The sequence below is a fragment of the Mauremys reevesii genome, linkage group 2, assembly GCF_016161935.1.
Source record: "Mauremys reevesii isolate NIE-2019 linkage group 2, ASM1616193v1, whole genome shotgun sequence".
NCBI classification, from domain to species: domain Eukaryota; kingdom Metazoa; phylum Chordata; order Testudines; family Geoemydidae; genus Mauremys; species Mauremys reevesii.
In genome coordinates, this window is record NC_052624.1 from 23,192,374 (window position 1) to 23,213,447 (window position 21,074).

A 21,074-nucleotide genomic window follows, 5' to 3' on the forward strand; every position below is an offset into this window, starting at 1 on the left:
AGCCCAGCAGAAGAGAGACCTTCTATGGCCTTGGCTTCTGCCAGCCTACCACTCTTTCACTTTCTCACCTCTCACATTTCATTCCTGTGCCTTTATACCTTTAGGAGGGAACTAGCTGTTAAGTCTCTCCAGTATATCCTCAGTCTATCAGTTTGACACTGTTCCCATATTCAAGTGCACATGGGGCAACCAACGGAGGTTGCGGTGATGCTGGATTAGCTGTTGTAGCCCAGCACTCTGTCACAGTTACAAAACACACCAGCAGACAAATTGAGCAGGCAGTTTCTTTGCAGTCACAAATGGTCCATCAAAGATTCTGTCATCAACAATATTTGTCACAAATGGGGTCAACCAGTCAAGGCCTTTTTGTCACAGAAATTAACACAAAGTGTCAGAATTTTGGCTCCAGGGGCCCTGCAAGCCCTGGCTTCCAGTCAGATGCTTTTCTTGTATATAACTCAGGGGATAATGTATGTGTACCTCTAATACTGAAGCCTGGCCTACACTGGAGGGGTGGGGGAATCAATCTAAGTTACGCAACTTCATTTACATGAATAACGTAGCTGAAATCGACTTAGATCTACTTACCGTGGTGTCTTCACTGTGGTAAGTCGATGGCTGACGCTCTCCCATTGACTCCACCTGTGCCTCTCGCCCTGGTGGAGTACCAGAGTTGACGGAAGAGCGCTCGGCAGTCAATTTATCGTGTCTAGACTAGACATGATAAATCGATCCCTGCTGGATCGATCACTGCCTGTCGATCCAGCAGGTAATGTAGACAAGCCCTGAGGGTCTTTAGAATACTCAGTGCAGGACATGGAGGTAATGACCCTGGTATCATCTGCCTGGTCTAGATAGTTTTGGTATCCAAATCTAAAGAAATTATCCATCCACCTGCCTAAGATATAATTTTCACAAAACAATGGACAGATTCTTTTTCTGGACCCAACGCCACTGCGTCTCACAGCATGGATTCTGGCTGGCTAACTGAGGTGGAGAGAGACTATTCCTCTGATATTCTCCACATTTTAACTTGGAACAGAAAAGACTCCATATGCAGCTCAATATAAAAGATTCATGATTTGGGCAGAACAGCATCATCTTTCTTCCTTGGAGACACTAATTCCCTTTATTTTGGATTGTTTATCTCTGAAGAACTATGGACTATCTATTAGTTATATTAGAGTGCACCTGGCAGGAATATCAACACATTATCCTCTGATTCAGGGTTACATGTTATTCTTACACCTCCTTAAAGGCCTAGTTCACATGTTTCCTTCTGTCTGGGAGCCCTCACCCCTTTTAATGTGGTTTTAACTAGATTGATGGATCTCCCCTTTGAGTCCTTGGCATCATGCTCTCTACACTAACTTTCAGTGAAAATTGCCTTTTTAGTGGCAATCACATTAGTTCAAAGGGCCAGGGAGTTGCAGGCACTCATGGCAGTCCATTGCACATTGTCTTCAGCAAAGAAAATGGTTTTTCTGGGGCCTGGACAATTTTTTTATCTGAAGTGATCTGTGACTTGCATCTGAACCAGATGATCTACCTACCTGTTTTCTTGCCCTAGTCTGATGACAACCAAGGGGAAGCTAATCACCATACTTTAATGACACTTTGGGCTCTCTCCTTTTACTTTGATAGACCCAAAACGTTTAGGATCTCACCTAGACTATTCATCGCTTTTGTGGAGAGGGCTGAAAGCCAAGCTATCTCATCCCAAAGAATTTCAAAATGGGTCTCTGATTGCATTAAGTTAAGTTATTAGTTAGCTAATTTAGAGCCCCCTCCCTGATCTCATTCAAGCAAAAATAAGGGCTCATTCAATCAGAGCAAATTCAGCATCTGTGGCTTCTTTGAGATGAGTTCCCATCACTGAAATGTATAAGGCAGCTAACTGTGATCAATACATACATGTACAAGACACTGGTTCCTCACAGAGGCAGTTAAATCAGATCTCTCTTGGCAGAACAGTCTTACAATCATTATGTAGGTAGACTCCGGCACCCGCTGCTTGTACATCACATAATTGTTTGTCCATATGTATTCAACTCTTGGTGATTCACAATCACTTGAAGAAGAAAGAATGACTACTTACCTTACATCTCAAGGAACCACAGTTATTGTGTTCTCATGTGTATTTCATGCCCTGTCCTCCTTCCCCACAAGTGTGGAGTCTTGTGGATTCTCTGCTGGTAAAGAAACCAATGGATGGTTGGCAACACTTTGCCCTTTATGCCCTTTGAAGGGCACAGGTACAGCCCCAACAAGCACGACTGGCCAAATGATTTTGATCTCAGGAGTGTGCACATCAAGAGTGGACTATATCTGGACAACAGTGCAAGGTAAGTAACCGTTCTGTTTGTGGTGTTGATTCTCAGCATTTGTCCTAAGATCTGGGGCAGGGGCGGCTCCAGGCCCCAGCACGCCAAGCATATGCTTGGGGCGGCATGCCGCGGGGGGCACTCTGCGGGAGGTCCAATGGAGCCGCGGGACCAGTGGACCCTCCGCAGGCACGTCTGCGGGAGGTCCACCGGAGCCGCGAGACCGGCGACCGGCAGAGCGCCCCCAGTGGCGTGCCGCCGTGCTTGGGGCAGCGAAATGGGTAGAGCCGCCCCTGATCTGGGGGTAAATCCTGTGACTCTCAAGACATGCTCATAAGGCTAGTACTTCTATGCAGAGGTTCAGTGCCTGCTTCCCCTTTAGAGTAACAGAAGTAGAAAAGTGTTGCAATCTTATAAACACCAGTTCCATGTCTCACTAGAGTAAGTATAGGCAACATAGATATCAAACCCCAATGCATTTGTATGGCCCCATTCCCTAAACAAAGATGACCATTAACTAAGAGCAAACATGGAAACTTCAATGTGTCAGTGAAAAAGGACAGCTCTTCATCCCAGAGAACAAAACACATTAGTGACTGACAATGGGGGTTATGCCTGTAGGCAGGGGTGGCTCTAGGAATTTCGCCGCCCCAAGCACGGCGGCACGCCGCGGGGGGCGCTCTGGCGGTCGCCGGTCCCACGGCTCCGGTGGACCTCCTGCAGACGTGCCTGTGGAGGGTCCGCTGGTCCCGCGGCTCCGGTGAAGCATCCGCAGGCGTGCCTGCGGGAGGTCCACCGGAGCCGCCTGCCGCCCTCCCGGCGACAGGCAGAGCGCCCCCCATGGCATGCCGCCCCAAGCATGCGCTTGGCGTGCTGGGGCCTGGAGCCGCCCCTGCCTGTAGGCATAGATCTTGCTGGGCATGAGTAAGCTTGCATATAGTTTGATTTGAGTACTAGGTTAAACTGTAACTAAGGGTGTAACAGGGTTGTGTGCTACAGATGGTGTGTTCAGGCTTGTTGATACAGTGGGAACACCCTAACCTGATAAACTTGAAACGTAGATGAGGTAAGGATATAAGTGATTGGTCCTTCCAGGATCTACAAAGTGATTGATCCTTACATGATCTGTATGATGTCCAAACCAATTAAATTCAAGATTTAACTAGGAAAAATGTAGTGTGTAACATGGTTTGCAATCACCCTGTATCTAAACTCCCTGTGTCTGGGCCAGGCTAGCATGGTCATAGGGCTGCCTCATAAAGTAACATGAGAGAAAAACTGGAGTTGAACTGAGTTTTTGGATCCCAGAGAACTAGAGGAAGTGTTGTCCCAGAACTGGACAACGTGTTCTGGATAAGCTGGAAAAGGTCTCAGAGGGAATCCCAACAATGCCATGATAAGGGATCAAGATCACTGTCTTTAGATGTAGGCATATGTAACCCTTCTGCCAGGTGGAGTCGGCAGCAACAATCACCACCTCTGGGCCCCTCTAAGAGGCAATACTTCCTCACTCACAAGCACTGAGTCTGTGTATAGCAAAAGAAAACTTTTAATAAAAGGGAATCCAGGAATGATTTGGAAAAACACCACAATCGCATTCAAAAGCATGTGACCATAAGCAAACACCCACCCACAATACATTGGGCAGCATCCTTAGCTATGTTGAGAGCTTCTCCCATTGACATAGCTACCGTCTCTCATGGAGATGAATTAACTATGCCAATGAGAGGAGCACTCCCATTGGCGGTGCAGCTGCGCTGCTGTAGCATTTGTATATGAAGAAAAGCCCGAGGTGTGTCTATGCAAATACTCTCTGCTCCTGAAGTCTTTTCCCCCAGTTCATCACTAGCTGCCAAGGGAGGGCTCATTCAGATGCTGCTTAAACATAGTATTACAGTAGAACCTCTGAGCTACAAACACCCTGGGAATGGAAAAGCAGCAAAGAGTCTTGTGGCACCTTATAGATTAACAGACGTTTTGGAGCATGAGCTTTCGTGGGTGAATACCCATTTCGTCGGATGCATTCGTGGGAATGGAGGTTCTTTGTAACTCTGAAAAGTTCGTAACTCTGAACAAAACATTATGGTTGTTTTAAAAGTTTACAACTGAATATTGACTTAATACAGCTCTGAAATGTTACTATGCAGAAGAAAAATTGGATGTGAGATAATGAGATTGCTTCACTGGGCAATTTATTCCAGTGCTTAACCACCCTGACTGTTAAAATAGGGAAAGAATAAGTTAAAAGTTACTTAGACAAGTTAGATGTCTTCAAGTCACCAGGGCCTGATGAAATATATCTTAGAATACTCAAGAAGCTGACAGAGGAGATATCTGAGTCATTAGTGATTATCTTTGAGAAGTCATGGAAGACAGGAGAGATTCCAGAGGACTGGAAAAGGACAAATATAGTGCCCATATATAAATAGGGCAATAAGGACAACCAGGGGAATTAGAGACCAATCAGTTTAACTTCAGTATATGGAAAGATAATGGAGCACGTAATTAAGCAATCAATTTGCAAACACTTAGAAGATAATAAGGTGATAAGTAACAGTCAGTGTGGATTTGTCAAGAACAAATTATGTCAAATCAACCTAATAGCTTCCTTTGACAGGGTAACAAGTTTTATGTATGGAGGGGAAGTGGCAGATGTGGTATACCTTGACTTTAGTAAGGCTTTTGATACTGTCTTGCATGACTTTCTCATAAACAAACTAGGGAAATACACCCTAGACGGAACTACTATAAGGTGGGTGCATAACTGGTTGGAAAACCATTCCCAGAGAGTAGTTATCAATGGTTCACAATCAAGCTGGAAGGGCATATCAAGTAGGGTCCCACAGGGATCAGTTTTGGCTCTGGTTCTGTTCAAAATCTTCATCAACGATTTAGATAATGGGGTAGAGAGTACACTTATAAAGTTTGCGGATGATACCAAGCTGGGAGGGTTGCAAGTGCTTTGGAGGATCGGATTAAAATTCAAAATGATCTAGACAAACTGGAGAAATGGTCTGAAATAGGATGAAATTCAATAAGGACAAATCCAAAGTACAAATCCAAGGAACAGTCAGGTGCACACATACAAAATGGGAGATGACTGCCTAGGAAGGAATATTTCAGAAAGGGATCTGGGGTTCTTAGTGGATCACAAGCTAAGTATGAGTCAACAGTATAACACTGTTGTAAAAAAGCAAACATCATTCTGGGACGTATTAGCAGGAGTGTTGTAAGCCAGACATGAAAAATAATTATTCTGCTCTACTCCATGCTGGTAAGGCCTCAGCTGGAGTATTGTGTCCAGTTCTGAGTACCACATTTCAGGAAAGATGTGGGCAAATTGGAGAAAGTCCAGAGAAGAGCAACAACAATGATCATCAGTTTTCAAGTACATAAAAAGGTTGTTACAAGGAGGAGGGAGAAATATTGTTCTCGTTAACCTATGAGCATAGGACAAGAAGCCAAGGGCTTAAATTGCAGCAAGGGCAGTTTAGGTTGGACATTACAAGGAGTAATGGTCTCAAGTTGCAGTGAGGGAAGTTTAGGTTGGATATTAGGAAAAACTTTTTCGCTGGAATGGGTTACCTAGGGAGGGGGGGAATCTCCTTCCTTAGAGGTTTTTAAGGCCTGGCTTGACAAAGCCTTGGCTGGGATGATTTAGTTGGGGATTGGTCCTGCTTTGAGCAGGGGCTTGGACTAGGTGACCTCTTGAGGTCCCTTCCAACTCTGATATTCTATGATTAGAAAAAACTTCCTAACTGACAGGGTGCTTAAGCGCTGGATTAAATTGCCTAGCTAAGTTATGGACTCTCCATCCCTGGAAATTTTTAAGAGCAGGTTAGACAAACACCTGTCAGGGATGGTCTAGATAATACGTAGTCTTGCCATGAGTGCAGGGGACTGGACTAGAATAATAGAATCATAGGACTGGAAGGGACCTTGGGAGGTCATCTAGTCATCCTGCACTCATAGTAGGACTAAGTATTATCTAGACTACAAGACACTTTGAGGTCCCTTCCAATCCTATGATTCTATCATCAGGGCTGACACTCTGAGACCGTACAGGAATAGTAAAAATTCACTTATCAGATAAAATGCACTGTGCATGTTTACATGGATTTTCAATACAGAACAATTATTAAAATAAATCTCAACTGTTGCTTTAAATCCTGACATTATTTTTGTATTTCCAACACTATTTTTTTATGCTTGTACAGTGCCTAAAACCTTTTGGGCTCTACCGTAATATAAATAATATTTACAGAAGAAGAACAAGTTCTGATAAAAAATCAGAGGGATATTTGAGAAGTGTCTTGCATAAATACATTAAATTTTCTTTCCAAGGGTCACAAATTAATCAGGAAGGTAATTGTAGTGTTGACTAATCTAGTAAATGGATTAATACATTCCAAGACCAGAAGGGACCATTGTAATCATGTAGTCTGACCTCCTGTATAACACAGGCCCTAGAACTTCCCCAAAATTATTCCTAGAGCATTGTGCAAATGTGGCACTAGAGATGCAAAACCAGTGTTTGTAAGTGACACAACATCTGAGTTAGACATTTTCAGGGGTATAATCCAAGATGGGATTTGGTGGGGAATGTGTGGGTGGAACATGAAAAATAAGAGCGGTTACATTCCAAGTACATTGGTGGGGTGGAACAATGGGACTGAAAGTTGTGTAACCACCTTGGCTTAACCACGAGATCTTGCATAATCTAAAAAATAAAAAGGAGTCATATAAAAAATGGAAACTAGGACAAATTACAAAGGATGAATATAAGCAAACAACACAGGAATGCAGGAACAAGATTAGAAAGGCAAAGGCATAAAATGAAGTCAAAGTAACTACAGGAATAAAGGGCAACAAGAAGACTTTTTATCAATACATTAGAAGCAAGAGGAAGACCAAGGACAGGGTAGGCCCACTGCTCAGTGAGGAGGGAGAAACAGTAACAGGAAACTTGGAAATGGCAGAGATGCCTAATGACTTCTTTGTTTCCGTCTTCACCGAGAAGTCTGAAGGAATGCCTAACATAGTGAATGCTAATGGGAACGGAGTAGGTTTAGAAGATAAAATTAAAAAAGAACAAGTTAAAAATCACTTAGAAAAGTTAGATGCCTGCAAGTCACCAGGGCCTGATTAAATGCATCCTAGAATACTCAAGGAGCTAATAGAAGAGGTATCTGAGCCTCTAGCTATTATCTTTGGAAAATCATGGGAGACAGGAGAGATTCCAGAAGACTGGAAAAGGGCAAATATAGTGCTAATCTATAAAAAGGGAAATAAAAACAACCCAGGAAACTACAGACCAGTTAGTTTAACTTCCATGCCAGGGAAGATAATGGAGAAAGTAATTAAGGAAATCATCTGCAAACACTTGGAAGGTGGTAAGGTGATAGGGAATAGCCAGCATGGATTTGTAAAGAACAAATCATGTCAAACCAATCTGATAGCTTTCTTTGATAGGATAACGAGTCTTGGGGATAAGGGAGAAGCAGTGGATGTGGTATATCTAAACTTTAGTAAGGCATTTGATATGGTCTCGCATGATATTCTTATCAATAAACTAGGCGAATACAATTTAGATGGGGCTACTATAAGGTGGGTGCATAACTGGCTGGATAACCATACTCAGAGAGTAGTTATTAATGGTTTCCAATCCTGCTGGAAAGGTATAACGAGTGGGGTTCCGCAGGGGTCTGTTTTTGGACCAGCTCTGTTCAATATCTTCATTAATGACTTAGATATTGGCATAGAAAGTACACTTATTAAGTTTGCAGATGATACCAAATTGGGAGGGATTGCAACTGCTTTGGAGGATAGGGTCAAAATTCAAAATGATCTGGACAAATTGGAGAAATGGTCTGAGGTAAACAGGATGAAGTTTAATAAAGACAAATGCAAAGTGCTCCACTTAGGAAGGAACAATCAGTTTCGTACATACAGAATGGGAAGAGACTGTCTAGGAAGGAGTATGGCAGAAAGCGATCCAGGGGTTATAGTGGACCACAAGCTAAATATGAGTCAACAGTGTGATGCTGTTGCAAAAAAAGCAAACATGATTCTGGGATGTATTAACAGGTGTGTTGTGAGCAAGACACGAGAAGTCATTCTTCCGCTCTACTCTGCGCTGGTTAGGCCTCAACTGGAGTATTGTGTCCAGTTCTGGGCACCGCATTTCAAGAAAGATGTGGAAAAATTGGAGAGGGTCCAGAGAAGAGCAACAAGAGTGATTAAATGTCTAGAGAACATGACCTATGAAGGAAGGCTGAAAGAATTGGGTTTGTTTACTTTGGAAAAGAGAAGACTAAGAGGGGACATGATAGCAGTTTTCAGGTATCTAAAAGGGTGTCATAAGGAAGAGGGAGAAAAACTTGTTCATCTTAGCCTGTAAGGATAGAACAAGAAGCAATGAGCTTAAACTGCAGCAAGGGAGGTTTAGGTTGGACATTAGGAAAAAGTTCCTAACCGTCAGGGTGGTTAAACACTGGAATAAATTGCCTAGGAAGGTTGTGGAATCTCCATCTCTGGAGATATTTAAGAGTAGGTTAGATAAATGTCTATCAGGGATGGTCTAGACAGTATTTGGTCCTGCCATGAGGGCAGGGGACTGGACTCAATGACATTTTGAGGTCCCTTCCAGTCCTAGAATCTATGAATCTATGAACCTTCCTTGGCTGAGCTTGCAGAGATAACTACTGGCACTGAACATGGTACTTATGACAGCAGGCAGCCAAACCAAGAGGAACCAAGGAAGAAAGAGAAAATGTGAAACTCCCATCTGCTCAGAATGCTGTGTAAAGAAATCCTCTATATGGCCACAAAGATAGCCCACGACCACACATGGTAGACTTGACCCACAAACAGAAAGCTACCTCTCTCATTTATTTCCAGTAATATGTAAGACCATGTTATAAACATTTAAATATGATAAAACTGGAACTTTTTAATGAGAATAAAAATATCCACATATTTAGTACGAGAATATAAAAATCCTATTGATAGCCAGAAAGCTGGAGAGGGGGAGGAGAAGAAAATGGGAAGACATTAAATTTTTAAAACATTGAAAAAGCCAGAGGTTAATAAATGGAAATAGAAGTTTGAAAAATAAGCAAAAGGCAGAGGATGGAAAAAACCTTGTTCTGTCAGAGTCAGCAACTTGTGCCCTAGCTAGTATATGTGTCCTTACCCAACCCTGCCTCCCTGCTGTTTCTTGTGTAAGCTTGTAGCATCTTGGTTTATAGTCAGAGTTTAGTACAATGGAGGCCTGATCCGGGCTAGGTCCTCTGGACAATACAGATGCAATGCAAATAATAGACAATAATAATAAATCTTGAGAGGTTCTGAGCCCCTACTGAACACTATTAGCCCCCATGGGTTTACAATACTATCAACTATATCAGAGTCAGAGTACAAGGCCCAGGCAGCCCAGACAACACCTTGGAGCAGCTCAGAAAATATTAAGCAAGATACAAGTAACAGCAGGGGTGAGGCAACCCCATAGGAGAGCTGGGACTATTCAGGATCGTGTAGGAAGTGGTTTTAATTCCCACCCTTAGGAGCAATCCAGAAGGCTAACATACAAACCAGCTTTTATGGCATGTGACATTCAGCATTCTGCTAAGTACAGTAATCTTCTGAAATATAATTTTTTTGTGAATAAAATTTTCAAAAACACTTAAGCTCCATTTTCAAAAGTGATCCAGGCTCTTAGGACTCTAAGTCTCATGGAGAGGATTTAGGTTTATAAAAGCTCAAATCAAATTTGAAAATGGGATCAAGACTTGTAAATCATGTAGGTGGCTCTTGAAAATTTTACCCCTATGTCTCCCTTGTTCTCTCTTTTCCCTATCCTAAAAGCCATGTCTACACTACAAAATTATGTCAATCTAACTTACAATGGCATACAGCCACTGCAGTTATAAAATTGCTTGTATGTGTGCACACTTGGCTCCTTGTGTCGGTGGTACGTGACCTCACCAGGAGCGCTTGTATCGATTGTATTGTCAGTGTGGGGCATTGTAGGACAGCTCCTGAAAGCCAGTAACAGTAGACGTAAGCAATGTGACACTGACATTGCGTCAACCTAATTACATCAACTGTGACTCTATGCCACTCGGGGAGATGGTCATAGGTGCTGACTACATGGGTGCTCACCCACAGAAAAAAAAAGGCGGGTGCTGAGCACCCACAGGCAGCCCCCCAATCAGCTGTTCCACAGCATGCAGGAGGCACTGCGGGAGAGGAGCGAGGGTGGGGTGCACTTGGGGGAAGGGACAGAATGGAGTGGGATGAGGTGGAGCAGGAGTGGGAAGAGGCAGGGCAGAGGTGGGGCGTTGGCAGGGGTGGAGTTGGGGTGGGGCCTCGGGCAGAGCTGGGCAGAGCTAGGGGGAGCACCCCTTGGCACATTAAAAAGTCATCACCTCTGGAGGTGGTGGTACTAAATGGGCATAGAGAGGCATTTACGTCGGTGGGAGCCAAATTTAAGTGAAAACACTTCCACAGCTAGGTTGACCCGAGGCCGTAGTCAACCTTTTTCTCTTTTGTTTCTCTTGGGTATATTTACCTTTTTCCTTTCTTCTCACTCCCCCCTTCTTCATTCCCCTATGTTGTGTTCTCTCTCTCCTCCCTCATTTTCAATTGCTCCTTCCAGTCCCGCATTCTCTCCCTCGTGCAGTCTCTCTCTCCTTCCAAAAACTCATTAAACTGTCACTCCACCCAATAGCTCTTTTCTAAAACATCCACCCAGTCTTTTCCTCCTACTTCCCCACTAATCTAGTCACCCTTCACTTGGTTCTAGCCCACCAAGTCACTCTCTGTCTCTGTGCATTTACAAGGTGTCAATCACTAGTTTAGGCAACAAAGCCCACATCCTCAAAGGTATTTAGGTAGGTGAAATCAATGGAAGTTAGGTACCTAAATACCTTTTGAGGATGTGGGCCCAACTCCTCACTGCTTTCTCTCTCCCTCTAACATAGAACTAGCGAGACCTGAAATAGCTTTGAAAAGCAGTCTGCATTGACTTCATCTACCTCCCTTTCCTCACAAAGTCTGCTTCTTTCTTTCTCTCCTGTGCACAGAGCCTCTGAAAGCAGAGTGTGTGGTGAAGATAAGGTGATATGGCTGGCGTGCAGCAGTTTTCCAGCTATTTCCAATCGCCAGCACAGCCCTTAGAGCCACAGACAACCGTCTGTAAGTTAGGGCAGCAGCTCTGAGGCTGCTTTAATTTACACTGGGGCCAAACTGGTTCCTGGTCAGCCCCAGAAGCCGGCATAAAAACGCCTTTACCCCAGACTTCACTCCGGTCCTGTGTTGATTGCAGCTTGGCCAGACATAAAAATGAGTGCCTACAAAACCAACTGTGCCTGGCTCATCTCATTAAAAATAGCATTTTTATACTTTAAAATCTCATGACGTTCAAGTATGTTATTTGGGGCATATCTGTTAGTGAGTGCTGGGCCTCATTGGAAAGTGGAGAATCTCCCAGTCCCAGTAAGATAAAGCTGCCATTTCTAGTCCTGTGGTGTCCTGAGAGATCAGATTTTGAAACTGAGGTTTTTATGTACAGAGAACCTGTTACTGGCCCAGGAGTGAATCTTGCACCATCCTGGCCTTCAGTTAAGGACAGTTTTGTGAGAGAAATTCTATATTTGAGGGAGGAGTAGGCATTTCTCTGGCAGGTAGACTTTAAAAATATGGTGATTATTATTTGAAGCTCCTCAGGGGGTTTAAAATGTTAAAATGAGGCGTGGTGTGATAGATTAGTTGACAGGTGACACGAACATATGTTTTGGTAGCATCTAAATGCCCCAACTCAGATCCATTGTCCTAGGTAGTATAAAAGCACATAGAAACAGTTCCTGTACCAAAGAGCTTAAAATTAAATAGACAAAACAGTAGTAGTATCCCCATTTTACAGACAGGGAACTGAAGTACAGAGAGATTAACTGACTTGCCAAAGGTCACATGAGAATTCTGTGGTGAAGCCAGGAATTGAAGCCAGATCGTCCAGTCTAGTACCTTCACCACAAGGCCATCTTCACTCTCTTAGTATGTGATAATATATATTATTTATTTTACATTTATATTATGGTAATGCCCAAAGGTCCCAATTAGGAGGGTGCTGTGCAAACAAAGAAAAGAGACAGTCCCTGTTCTGAAGAGCAGCCAGTCTAAAGATGTGGGGGGGAAAGAGGATATCACATATAAGCAAAATATAGCCTGTGCTGGTCTATTGCCCATACAACATACAAGCAAAAATATAAACAGCAAAGATGTGTTGCCCATATGTAGGAGAAGGGCATAACGACTTTTTCTCTATCTACTCCCAGCTGTGCTCAATGTGAGCAGAAACTGAATACCAACATGTGTTTTTATCTGAAACTTGGTACCAGTATGTTTTTTCACCTCATATAAACAAAGAAAAAGAAGGGTTTGTTCTGCTTCACTGGAGCAAAATAATAATACAATAGAGTACCATTCAGCAACACAAACAGCAACTGTCCTGTGACCTCTCTGTTTAAATGGGTATCCATGGTGAGATCCACATCGTTTTTGTTAGATGGCTTCAGCACTGCGTGGCGGTTTGTACTGTAGATATAGCAGGGAAGAAAGGCTGAAAATGCCATTTACAATTAAATAATGAAGTAAGATATAGAAATTTCATTACATCGTACTGCAGAAGGCTCTGCCCCTGGCTCTGTTAGTGTATTTCTATTCATCCTGCTTGTCCAAAACCATTCAAATTAAGAGCTAGATTGTGGCTTTAGGCACAGCCCTGAGCAAGGGGTGGCACATAAATTGCACCACTCCTGGCACAGTGCTTTGCTTCCTTTCCCCTTGCTTTGGCAGGGCAGAGAATAGCAATTTGCTGCTAGCTTCTAGTCTGCACTGCTCCTGGGCTCTGCCCTGCTCAGAGGGCAAAGGGGCATCTCAGGACTATAAGCAGTAGCTATGGATACCCGCAGCACAAGTGGCCCCTAATGCTTGAAGGAGGAAACTGCAGGCAGCTCAGGCAAACCTCCTCAGGTGTCTGTTTTCTTGTGAGAACACATGAGCTCCACACAATTGACCTGAAATCCCAGCACTCACAATAATATTGTGGGTGTTGGCTGCACTGGATATATGTCATACCAGGAGGTAGGGAAATAAAGACAAGAACCAGATGCAGGAGTCTGACAGAATTAGTAATGAAATGGTGTGTATCATGGAGCCTTTAAGTTTTCATGCCAAAGTATATCTATTGGCAGTATTGCCAACTCCAGATTTCAAAAATCACGAGTCAGGCCCCCAAATGTCATGAAATTAGCTTAAAAAGCATGAGATTTGAAAAATAACATCTGAGGTTCTTTTGATTTATCTTCTACTGTTGGGGCAAATAGAGTTCCTATTTTCAAGCTTTTCTCTAACAAACACGAGGGCTAGAGACGTATTTTTTAAATGAAAGCTGAGTTCTCAGGTAATAACCTGAATCCAGAAGCTGGGGCTTTAAGAAACTCCCTAAATATCATGAGACTCATGATAAAGTCATGAGAGCTGGCAAAACCTGATACACTCTGCAGTCTGCCTGACATTTGAGTTCTGTCTTATTTGCCAAACTTGGATCATATATTTCCCGACAAAATCCTAGAAGAGAAATCCAGCCATAACATCAGCAAAGGAACGCAATCAAGTTAACAATTCTGAGCCAAACCCTAGTCTTAGGCCTGGTTGGGGTGACCAGATAGCAAGTGTGAAAAATCGGGACAAGGGGTGGAGGGTAATAGGGGCCCATATAAAAAAAAGCCCCAAATATCGGGAATGGACCAATAAAATCGGGACATCTAGTCACCCTAGGCCTGGTCTACACTAGTCTGTTATTTTGGAATTAGCCGAGTTGATTTGAAAAAAAAAAAAAAAAAAGATTCCAGCCACATGACCAAACTGACTTTTTCGATTTAAAGGGCTCTTTAAATCAATTTCTGTACTCCACCTCGGCAAGTGGAGTAGCACTTAACTCGAGATTGCAATCCCTGGTTAAAGGTATTGTGGACGCAATTCAACATTATTGGCCTCTGGGAGCTATCTCAGAATGCTCCCTTGTGACCGCTCTGGACAACACTTTCAACTCTGATGCACTAGCCAGGTGGGCAGGAAAAGCCCCGGGAACTTTTGAATTTCATTTCCTGTTTGGTCACCATCAGCACAGGTGACCATCAGCACAGTCTACCATCACAGGCGACCATGCAGTGTCCACCATCACAAGAGATCACGCAGTCCTGGATTCGCAGACGAGTTCCAGCATGGTCCAAACAGGAGGTACTGGATCTCATCGCATGCTGGGGAGATGAGTCTGTTATGGCAGAACTATGTTCCAAAAAAAGGAATGCAAATATGTACGCTAAAGTCTCCAGGGCCATGACAGAAAGAGGTTACTCCAGGGACACAGAGCAGTGTTGTACAAAAATCAAGGAGCTCAGGCAAGCATACCAAAAAGCCAGGGAGGCAAACGGGCGCTCTGGGTCACAGCCCCATACATTCCGTTTCTACCGTAAGCTCCATGCAATTATGGGGGATGACACCACCACTACCCCACCACTGTCTGTGGACACTTGCAAGGGGGGAGTTGCACGGAGTGAGGAGGAAGAGTCATTGGAGGACGAAGAGGAGGAGGAGGAGGAGCAGGACAGTGCACAGGCGGCAAGTGGGGAATCCGTTTTCCCCCATAGCCAGGAACTAGGCTTAACGCTGGAGCCAATAGCCTCCCCCCACTCCCAATGCGGGCTCCTGGACCATGACCCTGGAGAAGGTACTTCTGGTGAGTGAGAGCCTGATCTGAGCCACACGGTGGGGGGTGGGAGGGAAACCCAGCCATGCTGGGCTGTTCACTTATAGTTTAAAGGGCTCATCCTTGCTCAGAGCCTCATCGGAGCCATGAGGTGGGTGCGGGGTGTGGTGGTGTCCAGGGTGCCTGTGTACGGCTTTATGAGCCATGGCATTAAGGGATAGGCTGGGTCCCGGACGATAACTGTAGGCATTTCAGCATCCCCAAAAGTAATTTTCTGGTCTGGGAAGTAAGTCCCTTCCTGCAGCTGTTCAAACAGACCACAGTTCCTGAAGATGCGAGTGTCATGCACCTTTCCTGGCCATCCCATGTTGATGTTGGTGAAATGTCCTTTGTGATCCACCAGTGCTTGCAGCACCATGGAAAAGTACCCCTTGCAGTTTATATACTGGTTGCCCCAGTGTGCCGGGACCAAGATAGGGATATGCGTTCCGTCTATTGCCCCGCCGCAGTTAGGGAACCCCAGCGCATTAAAACCATCCACAATGGTCTGCACATTTCCCAGAGGCACTACCCTTGATAGCAGCTGGTCAATGATTGCGTTGGCTACTTGCAGCACTGCAGCCCCCACAATAGATTTGCCCACTCCAAACTGATTGCCGACTAACCGATAGCTGTCGGGCATTGCAAGCTTCCACAGTGCTATGGCCACTGGCTTCTCAGCTGTGAGGGCTGCTCTCATTTTGGTGTCTTTGCGCTTCAGGACAGGGGACAGCAAGTCACAAAGTTCCATTAAAGTGGCCCTATGCATACAAAAGTTTCACAGCCACTGGGAATCATCCCAGACCTGCAACACTATACGGTCCCACCAGTCAGTGCTTGTTTCCCAGGCCCATGATCTCCCAATCGCCACAGGCCGTGCTTCTAGGAATGTCTGTGTCCATGTCCTCATCAGTATAGTAATTGCGTTTTGTTGCCGCTGCCTCGCCTGGTTTTGCAGGTACTGCACATACTGCTGGATAATGTGTGAGGTATTTACAATGGTCAAAACTGCAGCAGAGATCTGAGCGGGCTCCATGCTTGCCACACTGTGGCACCTGCATGGGTAATCCTGGAAAAAGGGAGCGAAACGAGCTCTTTGGTTCAAGATGGCCAATAAAAGGCGGTAAATGGTTGTCTTCTGTAGCTTTCACGGAGCTGCCTTATGTAAATCCTATTTAAGGGTGGGGAGGAAGGCAAACAGGACTTCTCCTCTCCATGGCCTGTCTGCCCAAGAGAAAAGACTGCAAAAGATGGACTGGGAGTGGCTGGCTCATTACAAAAGCAGCTTTGCCTCTCCTGGAATTGACACCTCCTCATCTATTATTGGGAGTGGACTACATCCACCCTGATTGAATTGGCCCTGTCAACACTGGTTTTCCACTTGTGAGGCACTCCCTTCTCTTCATGTGTCATTATATAATGCCTGCATCTGTAACTTTCACTCCATGCATCTGAAGAAGTGAGGTTTTTTACCCACAAAAGCTTATGCCCAAATAAATTTGTTAGTCTCTAAGGTGCCACAAGGACTCCTCATTGTTTTTGCTGATACAGACTAACACAGCTACCACTCTGATATTTGTAACCATTGTTTTTAGTGAAACTAGCTTAGTTTGCGTGTTTGATTTCATTTGCTTAGTAATCTGCTTTGTTCTGTTTGTTCCCCCTTTTACCATTTAAAATCTGTCTTTTATAGTTAATGAAATTTGTTTTGTTTATTCTTAAATGCAGTTTCTGTAATTTCTAATGAGGGGGCAAGAAGTGTGCACACCGCTCTCTACAATGAGGGAGGGGGCAAACTTCATAATATATCTTTGAGTCTTCACTCCAAGAGAGGTAGACATCTGAGTGCTGGGGCAAGTCCCTTAAACTGAGTCTTCCCAGAGATGATCTGCAGCTGGGTGTGGCCCTTTGTGTGTGTTAGAGGAGGTTTTAAGAGCCTCGATCAGTAAGACAGGTTAAAGGGGGCCCATGCTGGCAGAACAGGTAGACTCAGTGATATCTCAGCACATCAGGTGGCTTCCCAAGGGGTCCAGCCCATTACATCTGGTTTAACTCATCAGTTATGCGACAGGTAAGCTGCACTGAATTCTGCATTATTTAATTAAGTGTCTTGCTTCTATAGACATATAATTTCAGCAGCTACCGTCATCAGTCAGGATTTAAAAAACATAGGGTAATAAGCTAACTGACTGTTTCATTTCTTTTTATGAGTATTGTATTGGGAGGGGTATCGATTTAAATACAGTTTCCTTTCCATATACTTATTATTAAAACTATTTGTGGTGATGTGTAGGGGGGGCATTCACTTCTTGAGTGCCTCCTTGCAGCTATGTACAGTATTGCAATCCTTTTCCTGCTCCCAGAACCCCCTACCAGCTGTCTGCCTGTCACTGCCAATCTTCTCTGGCTCAGCCCTCCGGCAGGGTCACACAGTCAAAATTAATACCTTCCAGGGCAGCAATGAGTCCAACAAATAAATAGTCTATCTGCCCTCCCCAGGCTCTTCAACCCCAGCTCTAGGCTCTTTAGATTTAGCCCTTCGCTCATGCTTCCTAATGAACCCTATCCCTTTCTTGAGCTTAGGTTAGGCTTGTCTCTGTTTTTTAGGGTTTACACACTTTGCTGGTGATCAGTGGGGGAACACAGGCTTGACCACTATTCTGGGTTTCAACCCAGGGACTTTGTAAACAGCATTTGTGTACTGCTCAGCTGAGTTCATTGCTGCTTCTTCCATAGGCCTCTTCCTTCCTGGGTCCTTTATCTTCACCCTTAGCCCAGGGACAAAATTCTCAGGTCTCTCTCTCCCTGCAGACCCAGCTATGCCTGTAAAGCCAGAGACAAACATTGACTAGTCCTCCTGCCCATGTGGCCAAATAGGGAGACCTTTCTCCACTTGTCTGGTCCCAGCGAGGGACTGCCCTGAGGGGGCCCTGAAGCTCCTTTTATTTAAGTCTGCTGGGCTATGATTTGCTGTCACTAGCACTTGGATGACTAGATTTCTGGAGTTTGCAAGATCACTGCTCTGGAAAAGCCTCTCTAGGCAGGCCTGAAGGACCCAGCTTCACTGCTCCATTCATCCCACATTGAGAACTGTGGGATCTCCTGCAGGGAGCTACAAAGGCCAGGTGCACCCATCGCATGCCAGCTGAATAGTGAAAACTGTATGGAACTTTGTACCTTGTCAATCCACAGTTGTTTTTTTGAAGTATGTTATTTTATTGGTCGGCTTATTTTGTGAATGTATGTGTTCCTAATTGCTGAGTAGTTCTTACCAGAGTTTTACAGTTTCAAGTTTTTCTATAGCACCTTCTGAAAATTAAAATACCGGTGTTTTGTTTGCTGTATAAGCAGATTCCATCTGGAGGATCTTCACAGTAAGAACAGTAAAATTTAGCATATCTTGTTAATGTGCTTTAAACCACTCATTTGCACTTGGGGTTGTCAGCAGAAATAAATAAAAAAAATACGTGCAGTGTATAATCTATATCTCCCTTGCCTTTTAGTGTGATAGAGCTAATAGAAAACAGTGTTGCAACATTCTTACTATGTCACTTAATTCTATTTTCATTTTGGAATCTTTTTCTTTCTGGTCTGGCAGGGAAAATTATACTTAAAACAGCAGCAGATTGGAGAGTCTCCATCCTTTATATAAATTATAAATAACAGCAAAACACTGACATAGTAGCTAAATTCCAAGATTTTCAGAGGTCTAACTAGCCTCTGTTTCTTAAATAGCAGCATTCAGGGCCACAAAATATCCACTCCTCATCCCCGATAATTGACCCTGCTAGACATAGAAAGAATTGTTAAAAGTGAATATAACTTTCACCATATGTTTGTTTAGTTTTTGTATTCCGCTCAGTTTGGATAATGAAACTAGACCTGTCATTAAATGCTCTGTCTGTACAGATCCAGGTAGGCTAAGCCCCACTAAAATATCCCAGCTCTTAACCACACTATAAACGTTGTGTAGCCTCTGTTCAAAATCTAACACACCATTAATAAAGAATTAAGGTTAAGAGTATGTGTCAGTGGAGTCCAGCAAACACCCCTAAAGTCAATTTTTCACTGTCTTTACAAAACAACCCAAATGTTACAAAGACTGGAAATGAACAGTTAAGGGACCCAGCCAATTCCCCACTGCAATATAAATCCTTCATCACTCACTGTTTGCCTGAATTAGACTGCACACCCACACTGGAATGCTGGGGTGGCTGATGATGCTCTTGCTGCTGGGTCCCCCACCCTTAGTACTGAAGATGCTGATGCTGCTGTCCCTTCAGCCTGGAATGGGTGGGCTGAAGATGCTCTCAATGCTGCCTCCATGGGGAAGCTGAAGAACTTGACTGGTGGGCTCCTTCTGTCCAGAGCAGAGCATCTGGAACAGCTGCTCTTTTCATGGGGGATGGGAGGGGAGTGAGGAGTGGGACCCAGCAGCAGAGGCAGAATGGTGACTGAAGGCCCAGTGCAAAGGCAGCATGGCAGAATCAAGAAAAAGATATGGCTCATGTATCTGTTGGGAGGAGGGGGTTTGGCTGTGCTTGGAGGAAGAATAAAATATGGGTGACAATTTATGTGGGCATGGATGTCTACATGTGTGAAGGCAGAACAAGTGTGTGTGTGGGTGGGGAGATATTGATCTGTTTTGGGGGGTAGAATCAAATGGTTTGTATGTTTTTGTTGGGGGAAGTAGAAATAATTGGTGTGCCCAGGAGAGGCAGAATTGTTGTGGAGGTTAGAATTAAACAAACTGTATTTCCAAATACATGCATATTTAAGCAAATTAAAACTGGAGTGGGTTTGATTGGGTAGTGTTGGCAGGTCTGAATCTTCATTGGCCCCACTTCTGAAACAAAGATGAGGGCAGCTCCTGGCTGTACTTCAGGCCTCCAGAGGCCAGGCTTTTGGGATGTGTGTTTTCAGGTTTTGTGTCCTGTGATTTTTGCTTTCTTTCTTTCTTTCTTTCTTTCTTTTCTTGGTTTTTATACCGCTCCCATCACTATAGTATCTGTGCTTCTTACAAAAGTTAAATCATCCACAGGCCAATCCCCTGCTTGGCATGCCCAAGGCGTGAGCATAGATGGCTTTCCACCATCTTTCCAACTCCAGATCCTGGTAGTAGCCAGGAGCTGGTACGGTGCAAGCTAGAGCAGCCTCTAACTGGTACCAGGGGCGGCTCTAGACCCCAGCGCGCCAAGCAGGCGTGTGGGGCGGCCCTTTCCCGGGGGGGCGGCATTTGGCTCCGGTTGAGCTCCTGCCGGCATGCCGGCGGCAGGTCCACCGGAGCCCGGGAGGACCGGACCTGCCGCAGGCATGACTGCGGCGGGTCCCCTCTTCCCGCGGCTCCGGTTGAGCTCCCGCAGTCATGCCTGCGGCAGGTCCGCTTGTCCCGGATCTGCCGCTGGCATGCTGGCGGGAGCTCAACCGGAGCCGCGGGAAGAGGGGACCCGCCGCGGGACCGGGGAAGGGCGGCGCAGCGCACCACGCTGCTTGGGGCAGCCTGATTTCTAGAGCCGCCCCTGCTGGTACTGACTAGTTCTTCTGGCCCAGGATAACCAGCATGCCTTGAACTCTAGCCATACTCTCTCCTGACCCCAACCCTGGGGCCAGGGCCTGTGGCTAGAACTGTTTATGCCACCTGGGGCTTGTCCTAGGCAAGGGACATCCCCAGCTAGATATTTATGTCAGTTCTCCATTTCCTTTGCACCACAACAGCCTCTCAGAGAGAATGGAGCTGGGGCCAGGATCTTGTCCTGTGTAACTGTTCTACAGAGAGACCTGCAGCATTATTCATCTTCTAGCAATGCTTCTGGAATTCCCCAGTCATTAAAGAGCCAGTGTGGTGATGGTAGTGTTAATGTCTGGCTCAGCTTTTGTTTTGACTCTCTTTACAGGGGTGAATTTCACTGTGAATCACCTAAATCCTTAAAATAGGCTCA